The 15,559-nt window shown below is 46.5% G+C and overlaps 1 long non-coding RNA gene across 5 annotated transcripts in view; it reads left to right on the forward strand.

Annotated features, from left to right (window-relative positions):
• The window catches only part of LOC120360402 (uncharacterized), a 96,582-nt gene that overhangs the window by 66,887 nt on the left and 14,136 nt on the right, over positions 1-15,559 (forward strand). For 2 of the 5 annotated variants that reach the window (XR_012517743.1, XR_012517741.1), the window contains one exon: positions 1-15,559. This exon is cut by the window's right edge and continues 14,136 nt beyond it. This is a non-coding gene — a long non-coding RNA (uncharacterized LOC120360402). The other 3 variants (XR_012517742.1, XR_012517744.1, XR_005576915.2) reach the window with 3 other exon arrangements.

The following is a 15,559-nucleotide window of genomic DNA, read 5'->3' on the forward strand; positions in this document are numbered from 1 at the left end:
GAGTGAAGGCTGATCCTCAGCATTATTGTTTAACTACTTGGATCCAGTTCAGCACTGAGCACCAACCGAAAAGAAGCCACTCTGCTAGAACATCAGCTACCTAAGGATCCTGGCTGGTACTTTCCACTCCCCAAGGATGCACCTTCCAGTGGAGAAAACAAGAAAACCCCATTGCCTTCCTGAGAATGTGCGGCAAACTGCAAGGCTGTGCAGGTGCAACACTGGGGTAGGGCTGGGGAGACATTAATTCAGACTGGGGACATTTGTGGGACTCACCAAGGAAGCAGAACATGATCTTGAGCTTGAGAGTTGAAAAGGAATGTGGCAGGGTGCGGTGGCTCACGCCTGTAATCCCAGCACTTTGGGAGGCTGAGGCGGGTGGATTACCCGAGGTCAGGAGTTTGAGACCATCCTGGCCAACATGGTGAAACCCCATCTCTACTGAAAATACAAAAATTAGTTGGGCGTGGTGACACGTGCCTGTAATCCCAGCTACTCGGGAGGCTGAGGCAGGAGAATCGCTTGAACCTGGGGGGCAGAGGCTGTAGTGAGCCAAGATCATGCCGCTACACTCCAGCCTGGGAGACAGAGCAAAGTCTCAAAAATAAAATAAAATAAGATAAAGGAATGTGTTGGGGAAAGATGAAGGACAGATGGGGTGGGGTGGAAGGGAGGGCAGCACGGGCAGATGTGACTAGAACAGACCAGACAACTCCTTTATGGCTAAAGCATGGTGTTTGTGGTGATGCGGTAGAGGGAACTCAGCATGGCTTGAGCTAGGCTAGAGGAGTTGGCAGGGGGCCACTCCATGTTAGCAACCATCACCCATGAGTACACACCGGGTGGTCTAGTTACCCAGAAGTCCTCCCCTGGAATCTTTTGGATCCTCTCACTCTTAAGCCCAGCACATCAACTCATTAGTTTCAATAAGACTGCCATTTTCTGCCCAGCCATCCAGGGGCTAACCTCCTCTGTTCCCCTCCTGTGGCTCTATCACTGTGGCCCATCTCTTACCAGCATCCTCAGCTGTTTCACTCTCTGGTTTTCGACCCCATCATCTTATAAACTTTGAGTCCTGGGTCATTTCAATAGCCTCTCTCTCTTTTTTTTATTTCAGGATGTCAAGGTAGTTGGACAACAGTCCTTCAACTGCATATGGCAGTAGCTTCGACTTTGTTGCCACTAGTCTCAGCTGGGTCCTTAGGAGTACTGGTCCATTCTTTTATGCATCCTTAGCCAGCTTAATTTTCCATTTTTCATGGTGGCCATGCCAAACCTTTGTTCCTCTTTTCAGCAAAGAAAATGGAAGGCTTTCGGGCTCCTGCTTCCTCAAATGTTTGCCTTCCCTGCATGCAAACTTGTATACTTTTTATTTTATTTTTGAGACTGGGTCTTGCTCTGTCACCTAAGCTGGAGTGCAATTCATGAACATGGTTCACTGGAATCAGACATTTCTTTACGCCACCACTCACAACAACCACGCAAGGTAGATCTCCTATAGCTTTGACAACTAAGCCTCAAAGTATCAGACACTTGGCCATGACTCGTGTGTCTCTGCTCTTCCTGAGGGTCTGAACCAGTCTCAAGACTGAATTCTATGAATACGCTGATGGCTCCTAGATTCCATCTCCTGCACAGATGACTCCCATATTGAATTCTGGACACAATTCCCAACTGCCTATGAAGCTTCTCTCATAAGCGTCTCAGAACTTCACATATCATAGAGAAACTCCTAATTCTCTGTGACATGTGTTGCTCCTACAGCTGTCTCAGTCTTAGAGACAGCTTTCTCCTGGGCTCAACTGATCCTCTCACCTCAGCCTCCTGAGTAGCTGGGACTACAGGTGCACATTAACATATCTGGCAAAATTTTGTATTTATTTTTTGTAGAGACAAGGTTTTGCCATGTTGCCCAGGCTGGTCTAGAACCGTGGTGCCCAAGTAATGCACCTGCCAGGCATGAGCCACTGTGCCCGGCCACTTATCTACTTATTAGCTCTCTATTGCTGTGTAATCAATTACTCCAAAATGGAATGTCTTAGAACAATAAACATTTATCATATAGTCTGTAGACTCTGGGCATGGTTTAGTTGGGTATCTCTCCTTCGGGGTCGCTCATAAGATTGCAATCAAGCTGTTAGCTGGAGCTGCAGTCATCTCAAGGCTTGACAGGGCCTGAAGGCTCCTGAGGTCATTGATGTGGCTTTACATAGGGTTGCCTTAAAATAACATGACAGCTGACTTCCCCCAGGGTGGGCAATCCAAGTGAGAACAAGACAGAGTGCCTGTAATATTATGATACATATATTACACATATGTATGTGGTTTTGTCCAGTTTCTGGCTGATAACTCCTCCAGTCCTTATTTCCTAAGTGACTAAAACAATATGCATACCTTTTGTTAAAGTCTTTGTCCCTTGTCCTTGGTTCCTAAAGCAGCTTCAGAGCGATAAAGGTGAAACTCTGTTTTGTTACAACATTGGGGGCCTTTAGGCCTCGGGAAGCAGAACCTCTTTCTCTGACCTTCTCCTGCGCTCCTTTCACCTGATCTTTTTTCTCCCCAACACAGGCCATAGGCACTAAAAGTATAATCTTCCCCCACCTTTCTGTCTTGGCGCTGGTCAGAAATAAATTATCTGGCCTACCTTGTCTGATTGTAGGTTCTAAGACCCCCATTTCAGAAGGGGTCCTGCCCCGTACCCAGGAGAAAGGAAAGCTGCACAGAGAGGCCAAGAAGAAACTGAACTGATGGGCCTTGCTGAATTTCCCCACTCAGTCTATTAGTATTAGATTATACCCTTTTTGTCCAATCACATTTCTATATGGTTGTCCAGGCTTCAATCATGCCTATCCGATGAAGTCTTCAGGCCCAGGAAGATGGAATATGGGAAGCTTCTGAAAAGCTGAACTCATGGAGGCTTCCAGAACAGTGCAGAAAAACTCATTAAAGAGGCCAGATGTGGTGGCTCATGCCTGTAATTCTAGCACTTTGGGAAGCTGAGGCAACTGGAGCACTTGAGACCAGGAATTTGAGACCAGCCTGATGAAACTCTGTTTCTACTAAAAATACAAAAATTATCCAGGCATGGTGGTGTGTGCCTGTAATCCCAGCTACCGTGGTGGCTGAGACCAGAGAATCACTTGAACCCCAGAGGCGGAGGTTGCAGTGAGCCAATGTCGCGCCACTGCACTCTTGACTGGGCAAGCCTTAAAATAAATAAAATAATAAATCAGTAAACATAAGTGTTTCCCAGAGTTTCATGAGCCTCTCCAGGAAATGAGTCAAGCCTAAAGAGGGCATCGTGAGAACCCCAACTTGAAGCTGGTCAGTCTGAAGTTACAGAGGCCTAGACTGGTGGCTGGCATCTGAAGTGGGGGCAGTCTTGTGGGATTGAGCCCTCAATTTGTGGGATCCGATGCTATCTCCAGGTAGATAGTGTCAGTGTCAGAACCGAACTGAATTAGAAGACACCCAGCTGGTGTCCACTGCAGAACTGACTGCTCGCTTGTTGGTGGGGACAAATCTCCACACATTGGATCACAGGAGTCTTCTGTGCTGATTACTGTGATGTGACAGCAGAGGAAAAGTTTGTTTTCCAATACAGCGCCCAGGATGAAAGCCACATGCTTTTATAACCAAATATATCACAAGTGACATCCCATCACTTGTACAATATTCTTTTTTTGGGGGGGGGGCAGTCTTTCTCTGTTGCCCAGGCTGGAATGCAGTGGTGCGATCTCAGCTCACTGCAACGGAACCTCTGCCTCCCAGGTTCAAGTGATTCTCATGCTTCACCGCCCCTGGCTAATTTTGTATTTTTAGTAGAGATGGGGTTTCTCCATGTTGGTCAGGCTGGTCTTGAACTCCTGGCCTTAAGTGATATGCCTGCTTCGGCCTCCCAAAATGCTGGGATTACAGATGTGTACCACCACACCCAGCTATGTGTACAGTATTTTATGTGCTAGAAGTGGGTAAGTCCAGTGCCCATTCAAGGGGAGGGGGTTACACCAGAGCATGAACACTAGGAGGCTGAGATCGTTAGAAGCTGCCTACCACAACTTCTCCTCTTCTTTCCATATTCCTACTTGCCTCCAGGGCCAGTTCTCAATATGTGCAAATGTTCCTGTCTGGCTTTATAGAGTATCTACCATTGTTCCATTGCCTCCTTCCCTTCAACCTTAAACCATGTCCAGAAATCTCCTAAGCTAAAAGTAAACCTTCCCTCCACCTTCATCTATGACCACTAGTCTCTCCATCCTTCCCTGCAACTCTTCTTGAGAATGTGACCTTTCTTCTCCACATTCACTTCCACCTCCACAGCACTGCTCTGCTAAGGTCATCAGTGACCTCCAAATGTCAGGTCATATGCCCACCTTTTAATCCTAGTCTTAGTTGACCTCTGTAGCACTGAATCCTGTTAACCCTCCTCTTCAGCTTCTCCTGTCTTGCTGACTTCACCTTTTGGGCCTCCTGTATCTTCACTTATCCCTAAATCTGAGGCTGTCCAGGCTTTGCCCACACTCCTTGGCTTCACTCCCTCTGAATCCCCACCTCCTGCACTCCCAGCACCTCTATATTCTGATAACTATTGTTGCTGCTGTGAAGCTATTTTAGTCTTCCAACTCACATGTGAAAGAAGTAACACACTTTTTTTTTTTGGAGATGGAGCCTTGCTCAGTCGCCCAGGCAGGAATGCTGTGGTGTGATCTCACTGCAATCTCCACCTCCCAGGTTCAAGCAATTCTCCTGCCTTACCCTCCTGAGTAGCTGGGACTACAGGTGTGAGCTACCACGCTCAGCTAATTTCTGTATTTTTAGTAGAGACAGGATTTCACCATCTTGGCCAGGTTGGTCTCAAACTCCTGACCTCAGGTGATCCACTCTTCTCAGCCTCCCAAAGTGCTGGGATTATAGGTTTGAGCCCCTGCACCTGGCCTGACATTCTTCTTGACTTTGTTTAAACCAATTTCAATCTGATATTCTACTGAGCTGACAGGAAATTAATCTCAGTAATTGCTGAATGTCCCACATTCTATCCACGGGTGTGTCAAAGTCGGCTCTTCTTGGAGGTCTTGCTAGGCAAAGGCATTGGTCTTTGGCTCATGCTGATCACTGCTGAGGTGCTCCCTGGTCTGACTGCATTGTCCCTTGAGGTCTAATTAGCCTTGCTGCTTAAGCAAAGGAATCTTTGGCAAAGTGAATGCTCCTAGGCCTGGGGTCCAGCCTTCCTAACTACAAAGATCAACCACTCTCTTTGAGGATTTGTCCTTGGAGCAGCACCCACGTCCAGGAAGCTAAGATTCACAGCAACAACAATAGTTGTTGGAACCTGTTATTTCCTCTCTCCCAATCTTAGAGGGACTGTCTTCTCTCTCTCCTCCTGCAACTCTTAAAGTCCCCACCCCATGAACATCAGACAAAGACAACCGTATCTGTTCTTTACCCTGCAAAAACATCTCAGGAAAGGAACTAGGCTTGGCCACCAGCTTGGAATGTAGAGGAGGGAAAACTGCAAACTAAACACAAATTAGCCTGCCATGGTGGCTCACACCTGTAATCCCAACACTTAGGGAGGCTGAGGTGGGAGGATCATTGAGGCCAGGAGTTTGAGACCAGCTGGGGCAACATAGGGAGACCCCCAACTGTACAAAATTTTTTTAAAAAAATAAGGTGGGCATAGTCTTCAGCTACTTGGAAGGCTGAGGCAGGAGGATTGCTTGAGCCCAAGAGGTCAACACTACAGTGAGCCGAAATCACACTACTGCACTCCATCCAGTCTGGGCAAGAGAGTGAGACCCTGTTCCAAAAAACAAACCAACCCACACAAATTAATACTGTTGGCAGCTGAGCAGTGGGCTTTAATACATGACACTCTCTTTTCTCCCTTGTGAGTTTAGGTCACAGACGGAGTCTAAAACATTTGCCTTATTACTAACAGAGCTCATTGGATACAGTGGCTCCAAGTGTGCTCCAAGCAGAGCCTCTTCACAGTGGAGGCCACCCACAGGCACAGCAGAGCCACTGCGCAGGGCCGGAAAAACGTAAAAGGGAGGAGCCATGGGGTGTGGCTGCAATGCTCAGTTTCTTCCCCAAGCCGACGGATCAGGTAAGTCACCCTTCCTGCTTGGACGGGGCAAAGCCCAGCGTGGCCTGGAGTTCTTGCAGTGGGTGTGGGGAGGCTAGGAACCCAGGTTTCCCCATAACAAATATCCATAAAGATGACTTTCAGGCTGTGAAGACTGGACATCCAGCCAAGGCCTCACTCCTGGGCACCAGACCGGTATTTCCCGTGGCCTACTGTACATCTCCACGTGGATGGCCATGAGGCAGCTCCGGTTCAACACCCCCAAATCTAAATTCAGGAGCCCTTTCCCCCCAGCCCTCCCCTGCCATCTCAGAATTGATTAATGACAGTACAGTCAGCCTTCCAATTCAAGGAAGTGGGCACTCTCCGCCACTCTCGCGTGAATACAGTTTGTCGGCAGATCCCATCCTTTCTACCTCCAAAGTTTGCACGGTGTTCCTTTATGTTACTTCAGTTTACTCTCCTCATCTCTTAGATCACAGCAGGAGCCTCCTTACCATCTCCATGCCTCTGTCTTTCCCTCTCCCTCTTCCTGTCCATAGGAAGTGGGACTCTACCTACATTCCAACCTCATACCTTTTCCCCAAATGCAACTAATGCTCCTTTCACACAGCCCTATAACAGCATCCAGTTTCCAGAACTTTTCCAGCCTTCCACCTCCCCTAACTTTCGCCTGGAAAACTCCTGATCGGCCTACAACATTCAGCTCTGGGGTTGTTCCTCCCCAACACCATCCCTGACCAAGGCGAAATTAAGGGGTCCGTCTGCAGTGCTCCCAAAAGCGAGCATAACCTAGATGTTTGTCAGCTAACTTTCTACCAGTCTGAGGGGTCCTTCAGTATAGGGACAGGTTTAACTTTTGTTTATGCTCTGGGTGCCTAGCTCAATGCCAGGTGGATGCTAGGGGCTCAATAAACATTTATGGAATCAATAGCCATGTCCCACAGGCCCCATCAGTTTAACCTTGTCAAACCCATAGCATCTTCTCTCTTTCCCCACGCCCTTCACCTGGTGACCTTGGTGCAGCTAATTGGTTGAAGAGCTCACAGGGAATTGAATGGTGCTTTCCCTCTAGTGTGCTCAGCTGGAGGCAGGCAAAGCAGGCTTCTCAGCAGGCAGTGAGTGGGCCATGCTAGAGGAGGGACTGCTTTGTGCAACCTCAGGGCCTCCTGCAAATCAGACTCAATCGCCTTCACTTCCTGTGCTTAGGGAGATTAGATACTGCCTAATCAACGCCAATTTTTTTTTCTTTTCTTAATATTTGAAACTACCAAGTACCAGTTGCCATCCTAGTGGGTGGCTTTCAGAAATCCCCTCTTTTTCTGGTGTTTGAGTTCTTGTGAGTTTCAAGAAACCAATCTATTTGGAAAGAACCTGCACATAGAAGTTCTTTGAACTGCTGAGAAGCCCTGGCAGGAAGTGACTTGGGATCTGGGTTAGACAATTTTGTCTCACTCCTAGGAGAGGTAGGAGTAATGAGATACAGTTGCATTAGGTGTGGGTGTGGCTTTAGATCATTCCTGTGGCCATCTCTCCACCTGTGGCCCATTTTTTAGATCTGGTCAGAGCTGAAATTAGGATGACTGTTTGGGCGGTAGAACATTTATTACACATTGGTGGTGCACTCTGCCAGGTATTCCAGGAGTCCTGGGCTGGCAGAGATGAGCTTGATAAGCATTTTCATCTCAGTTTAATGTTATAATCTTTTGTTGTTGTTGTTTGTTTTTTTTTGAGACAAGGTCTTACTGTTGCCCAGGCTGGAATGCAGTAGCGTGATCACGGCTCACTGCAGCCTCAACTTCTCAGGCTCAGGTGATTCTCCTGCTTCATCCTCCCGAGAAGCTGGGACCACAGGCACGTGCTGCCATGCCTGGCTAATTTTTTTCTTTTTCTTTTTTTGCCCGCCTGCAACTGTCTTGATGGAGTTACAATTTTTAAAATTATTTGTTGAGACAGGGTCTTCCTGTGTTGCACAGGCTGACCTTGAACTCCTGGGCTCAAGTGATCCACCTGCCTTGACCTCCCAAAGTGTTAGGATTACTGGTGTGAGCCACCATGCCTGCCTGGCCCTATTAATCTTTAAGTGAACTAAAGTGTTCAGTGAAACTTTTTTCTTTTTTTCTTTCTTTTTTTGGCCAGAGACAGGATCTCACTAAATTTCCTAGGCTGGAGTGTGGTGGCATAATCATAGCTCACTGTAACCTCCAATTCTTGGGCTCAAGCAAACCTCCCGCCTCAACCTCCCAAGTAGCTGGGACTACAGGCACATACTACCGTGCTTGGCTGATGTTTTCTTTTGTAGGACAGGGGTCTCACTGTGTTGCCCAGGCTGGTCTTGAACTCCTGGCTTCAAGTGATCCTCTCTCCTTGGCCTCCCAGTGTGTTCAGATTACAGGCGTAAGCCACTGGGCCTGGCCCTCAGGGAAACTTTATAAGAATTCAATGAGTTCTATCCATTTCTCCAAATAAAACTGTTTTGAGACGTGTACTTGGAGAAGGACTTGGTGAAAGGGCAAGGGCCATGTATTTTCACACTACTGCACAGGAGGTGGAGATCTGTTCCTCATTCTGGCAGGAGAGACAAACGCTGGCCTTCCTTGATTCTTGTGATGTATTTTTAGGAGAAGGGATGCCCATTGTGAGTCAAGCACCTGCATAATGTGTGATGTATGCTATTTCATGTAACTCATCATGCCGCAAAATGATCTCTTGAACTCCACTGTATACTAGGAACTTTTGGATTGCCTCTTTTAATCCATTTAGCAACTCTTTGAGGGTAGCTTCTGCTATTATCATCACCATTTTTTTCAGAAGAGAAAACTGAGGGACTGAGGCATTAACTTCTACTATTTTGCATAGTCAATAAGTAAGTGCTAGAGCTGGCAACTGAGACTAGGCCATTGGACTACAGAGCCTCTTAAACACTTCACTTCTTGTCATATGAAGGAAGTGTTGAGATTCCCACTTTATAGATCAGTAACATTGAACCAAAAGGTTAGGCAATTTGTCCAAGGTCTCACAAGTGATAAGAGATGTAGCTGAGGTATCTGCCTAGGTCTGCCTGCTTCAGAAGTCTACAACATTCTTCTACCCCCTACTGGTTAGATAGTGGATATGTTAGTTTAAAAGTCAGAAAGTATGTCTGGGTGCAGTGGCTCACACCTGTAATCCTGGCACTTTGGGAGGCCAAGGTGGGCAGATCACCTGAGGGTCAGGAGTTTGAGACCAGCCTGGCCAACGTGGTGAAACTCCATCTCTACTAAAAATACAAAAATTTGCTGGGAGTGGTAGTGCATACCTGTAATCCCAGCTACTCAAGAGGCTGAGGCAGGAGAATTGTTTGAACCTAGGAGGCGGTGGTTTCAGTGAGCCAAGATTGCGCCACTGCACTCCAGCCTGGCGACAGAATGAGACTCCTTAAAAAAAAAAAAAAAAAAAAAAACAAGTCAAAATGTTAATGCAAGTCTTATTTTGTAAAAACAACAACAACAACAACAACAACAAAAAACACCCAAAAGTCCTCTGCTTTCCTACTTTTCATTCTTGATATCTGCTCCCTAGAGGCAACCATTTTCATCATTTTAAGACTTTTCTCCTACTGATTACTTACAAATTCCTAAATAACTTGCTTGTATTTTTCTGGATTTTTGGCTTAGATATTTTCTACTCACTACCACTGAAGCTGAGGATTTCACTCTCATACCCTCTCCTACGTCCCTCCCCTATTTTTCTCAATATAGTTACAATTTTTGCCAAGTTCAATGTTCTCTATTCTCTACTTGTAAAGACTATGTGAACATTCACAGCCAATCCATTGATGGCAGCAGCGGCCCATCTGGAGCGGTGGCTGCGAAGACACCAGCTATAGCAGGGAGGGTGCAGCCAGGGCTGCATGTGCCACAGAGCCAGCAGGAGACTGGAACAGGCGAAGACCTGCCCACTTCTGAATAGGTGGGGCAGGAGCCTGAGGCTCCTGGGCAGAGCTGCAGCCATCCAGTCGCGGCTGTGGATCCAGGCATCCCTATGCTCTCCAGGGCCCAGGAAGCCCCTCTTCCCCAACAGGCTTGGACATGTGTGCTCCTGCTGTCTGGCCTTTCCCTCCTCCGGTGCCCACTCCAGAGCAGAGCAAAGTTGTGGCCAAGCCTGGGTGCTGTCACAACCCGGCTGGGTGTGTGTGTGCTCAGAGTGACACAGACATACCAGCCCCCTGCTGCCTCAGCCCCTCCAGAATTTGGGCACTGAGGAGCACAGGAGGGGGCCGAGGCGGTGAGGGCAGCTGGGCACAGGCTTGCAGGTACCCGTGGGCAGGAACAGCCTGGGCACCATGGATGACATGATTGATGGAGGCAGGAGGCAGACAGGCTCCTGGGTGCAAATAGGCAGGTCCCTGGTGAAGCCCCAGCTTCAAGCTAGGGAAGGGGCTGGGGTGCCAGTTCCAGATGGAATCTGCGGCCCAGAGTGGAAACTTACGGTGCTTTTTCTGGGGCCACCCATGCACCAAGCAGCATACGCTTCCTCCTCCTGAGTCCATAAAAACCTGGGGCTCAGACAGACTCAGGCAGATGTTGGGACTACCAGCTGCGGGAAGGAGCTTGCCACTTCAGGTCTCTACTCGTCAGGGTGAGCTGCCGGCAGAAAGGAGCTGTCCCTTCTAGGTTCCCTCTCTATTGAGAGCTGGACACACATTGGCATGACCTGCCTGTGGAAAGGAGCTACCAACTCCAGGTCTGGGTTTCCTCTCTGTTGAGAGCTGGACACCTTTTGGGGTGACCTGCCTGAGGAAAGGAGCTACACGTTTCAGGTCTCCCGAGAGGTGTTCTGTGGCTCAATAAAGCTCCTCTCTGCCTTGCTTACCCTCCAGCTGTCCGTGTACCTCATTCTTCTGGACGGGGGATAAGAACTTGGGACCCGCTGAATGGCTGGACTAAAAGAGCTGTAACACAAACAGGGCTAAAACACACCCCCTCACACTCGCCATGTTGTGGGTGACAAGAAAGAGAAGAGCTATGGCCCTTTGGGGAGCCCAGACCTAGAGGCTCTCTGAGCCAAGACTGTGACCATCCTCTTTGGGGCTCTGCAGTTTGTGGCCTCTCCAAGCTTTTGGGCACTACTGCATTCCCTTCATCCAGACACAGGTGGAAGCCACTTGTAGTGCATCTGATCTAGTTGCAGGCTTGCATGGAGTGGGCGCCTGGAGCTGCCTGCCCGACCACAGCAGCCGGTGTGCTTTGCTGTGCTCAGTGGCCCACACACCCCTTAGTGCTTCATGCTTGGCTTGCCCTTGGCAGGCATGGGATCCAGCTGGTAGTGCGAGCCGAGTGCAGCCTGTCAGGCTGAGTGGCCAGAATGAGCCCAGCAGGCGCAAGCAAGACTTGGGCAAAGGCGCCACCAGCCGCAAAGGTTTCCTGCAGGAAAAGCGACACCTGAAGGATCCTGTGACACCACATGAATGCTGTAGTTACATGTCCTTTTATTCAGCTTTTGAATTTCTCTGGAATATGTATTATTTTAAAAATTTTACTTGGTTATTTTCAAGCTCTTTGACAGAATCATTAATATCTTCTCACTATGATCAAGCATGTCAGATAAGCTTTCATTTTTTCTTTCTTTTCTTCTTGGAGGTATTCCTCCTGGATCCTTTTGTCCTTCTGCTCCAACCTGGCCTGATGGGTAAGGAATGCTAAATAGCTATTATATTGGGAGATTAACTGTCTATCCTCCCTATTTGAAAACTTTGCTGATCTTTTGGAATATTTTCATGTTATAGCTACCCTGTGAGGTTTGAAGGGTACATGTTTCAGGTGGAAGAAAACAAAGCATCGGGAGTTAAGTGTCAGTTAAAGTTACACAGATCCAAGTGGCAGAGCCAGGCTAGAACTGGGCTCTCTGCAGGAGGCACAGTGCCCCTGCAGCCTGACACAAATGACCATTGTTGCCACTGGCCAGGCTCCTCTCAAAAGTTCCAGATCCCGTGGAATGACAACAGTATGGTGGAAATTCGATGCATACATCTCCACCTAACTTCTTTCATAAATAGGAGATGAAGTTGAACACTTGGACTTTGAGTCCGCCACTTAATAGTTGGATTATGCAATTTGAAGCCAGTCATGTGATTCCTCTAAACCTCAGTTTCATCACCTGTAAAGTAATAATAGCGCTATTAAAAATAGTGCTAAGATTAAGTACCATAATGTTTTAAAAGGCACATTGTAAATGCTTAGTAAACATTAAGCATTGTAAATGCTAAGTAAATATTAAGGCTAGGGTTAGGGATTTAAATTCTAAAAGCTCAGAATTTAAATTGGTCATAGAGGCAAATAGTGCAGATGATGGAAGAAAGCCAGACTCAATAATGGTAATTTTAATTTAATTGTACGAGGTCACATCATCCCCAAATTCTCTATTTTTTTTTTTTTTTTTTTTTTAGTGAGATGTAGAACTGCAGTCCAGTATCTTTGAATTTCTGGACCATGTTGGGTTATTATATGAGAGTGGTGTACACAATCACATTTTCTAAATCAGTGGTTTGTGCATCTCAGTTGTGCACATCTTTGTTGGTAAGACATCCTTGTTATCCTTGAGTTTACCCCAGTCCACTCTCTGAGCATCTTTCCATCTCTTGGCCCGTTGAAGTTAACTAATATTAAGATAAATACTTTCCAAATGTCCCAATTCATGCTTTTGGCTTATTTTTATTTGTTTATTTATTTTTGAGCCAGAGTCTTGCTCTGTCACCCAGGCTGGAGTGCAGTGGCATGATCTTGGCTGATTGCAACCTCTCCCTTCCGAGTTCAAGCAATTCTCCTGCCTCAGCCTCCCAAGTAGCTGGGACTACAGGTGCCCGCCCCCATGCCTGGCTAATTATTTTTGTATTTTTAGTAGAAACAGTTTCACCATCTTCACCAGGCTGGTCTCCAACTCCCAATCTCAGGTGATTTGTCTGCCTTGGCTTCCCGAAGTGCTGGGATTAACAGGTGTGAGCCACTGAGCCTGGCCACTTTTGGCTTTTACATTTTTTTTCTTTATTGTTGATTGATGCAAATATGTTTTTTAGGTAAGAATTTTTCCTTGGGACAAAGGATTATCTATACTTCATCTACTTTTCCCACTTCTTTCATAATACCATGCTTTACAGAAGTGTTTGCTTTAACAGTCTGCAGTATAGAACAGACAGAAAAAAGAAAGATGACCAAGCTTGAGTTGAACTTTTGGGAACTTCTAATGCAGTGTATTTCAAACTGTAGGTCATGACTCAAGACAGGTTGTAAAATCACCTTAGTGAAATCACAGCAGTTAAAAAAAGGAAATAACCTTTATCACAGGTAGTAAGGAAAACATTGTTTTGTGGTTTTAATTTTAAGTGTATATATACATTTATTTACACACATATTCATGTATATATGGCATATGTGCTGGCTTGCAATATAAAATATATTTCTTATTAAAGGTTACAGTCTAAATTTGAAAAACATATCTTTTTGGGTGTGTGTGTGTGAGACAGTCTTTCTCTGTTGCCCAGGCTGGAGTGTAGTGGAGCCATCTCGGCTCACTGCAACCTCTGCCTCTCGGGTTTCTCCTGCCTTAGCCTCTGGAGTAGCTGGGATTTCAGGTGCACACCACCATGCCAGGTTAATTTTTGTATTTTTAGTAGAGACAGGTTTTGCTTTGCCATGTTGGCTAGGCTGGTCTCTAACTCCTGCTCTCAGGTGATCCACCTGCCTTGACCTCCCAAAGTGCTGGGATTACAGGCATGAGCCACCATGCCTAGTTTAGAAAATGCATCTTAATGGTCTCAAGTTTCGTTTGCCTTCTTGCATCTTCGTTCCTTCAATGGGTTTCTCTTTAAGATACTATTTAAATTTAAAAACAAAAACCCACTCCCAAAACCAAACAAGGACTCATGTGTTTTCCTCTTCAATGTTTTCTGGGTTTTCACTACATAAAGATTCTTGAATAAAGGTCATTATTACTATTATTTTTTAGACATGGAGTCTCTCATCCAGGCTGGAGTGGAGCAGTGTGATCATAGCTCACTGCAGCCTTGACCTGCTAGGCTCCAGCAGTCTGCCCACCTCAGCCTCTCAAGTAGCTAGGACTACAGGTAAGCACCACCACACCGGGTTAATTTTGTTTGTAGAAATACTCTGTTGGCCAGGCTGGTTTCAGCTCCTGGCTTCAAGCGATATTCCCTCCTTGGTCTTCCAAAGTGCTGGGATTATGGGCATGAGCCACTGTGCTTGGCTGGAAGTCATTTTTCTCAAACCTACAACCTTGTCAGGGGAAACAAATAGGTAAACTGAGTATTACACAAGTCATAATAAATGTTAAAACATACTTGTAACATACTGAAAAGGTAGAGTCTGGCCAGGGTATCATGGAAGTCTGTATGTAGCAGTAAGCCAAAAATGTCAATAATCAAAGTTTGGCAAGGAAGGACCAGAAGTATGGATTTTTAAACACTATCCATTAAAACAATTTGGCTGGATTATATGGTTTGAAAGATGGTTTTTAGGATAGGGGATTAAAAAGCAATACATTTATTTATTTATTTTTTGAGATGGAGTCTCACTCTGTCTTGCCCAGGCTGGAGTGCAGTGGTGTGATCTGGGCTCATTGCAGCCTCCACCTCCTGGTTTCAAATGGTTCTCCTGTCTCAGCCTCTCTAGTAGCTGGGATTACAGGTGTGCGCCACCACAACCAGCTAATTTTGTATTTTTAGTAGAGATGGGGTTCCACCATGTTGGCCAGGCTGGTCTTGAACTCCTGAGCTCAGGTGATCCACATGCCTTGGCCTCCCAATATGCTAGGATTACAGACGTGAACCACCATGTCTGGTCCAATATTGCCTAGACTGGAGTGCAGTAGTACAGTCTTGGCTCACTGCAACCTCTGCCTCCCTGCCACCTCTGCTAATCCCAGGCTCAAGCGATTTGCCTGCCTTGGCCTCCTGAGTAGCTGGGATTACAGGTGCGTGCCACTACCACCCAGCTAATTTTCATATTTTTAGTAGAGAGAGGTTTCACCATGTTGGGCAGGCTGGTCTTGAACTCCTGACCTCAAATGATTCACCCGCCTCGGCCTCCCAACATGCTGGAATTACAGGCATGAGCCACTGTGCCTGGCCCCAGTACATTTTATTTTTGCCTTTAGTACTGTAAGGTATTTGGATCCACAAAGAACCTGTTATGATGTTGACTTTAAAAAACATTTTATCACAGTGTGGTAATTGTGTTAGTATGTTATATCCAAGGAGCAGTGAGTTGTCCCAATCAGAAATTTACACTCCAGAGACGGTCAGCTAGGAATTCAATCAGGAAGCCCACACTTCACAAGTGACTACTAGAAGCCCTTGTTATCCACAGCTCAATCAATACAGACTTTGCCAATTAACTTAATAAATGTCAAATGTGTTTCCAGTGGTGACATGAGCAACTTGCTAGTAATGTTAATGATGCAGACACAAGCTCTTGTGAA

The sequence above is a fragment of the Saimiri boliviensis genome, chromosome 1 (assembly GCF_048565385.1).
Source record: "Saimiri boliviensis isolate mSaiBol1 chromosome 1, mSaiBol1.pri, whole genome shotgun sequence".
Classification (NCBI taxonomy): domain Eukaryota; kingdom Metazoa; phylum Chordata; class Mammalia; order Primates; family Cebidae; genus Saimiri; species Saimiri boliviensis.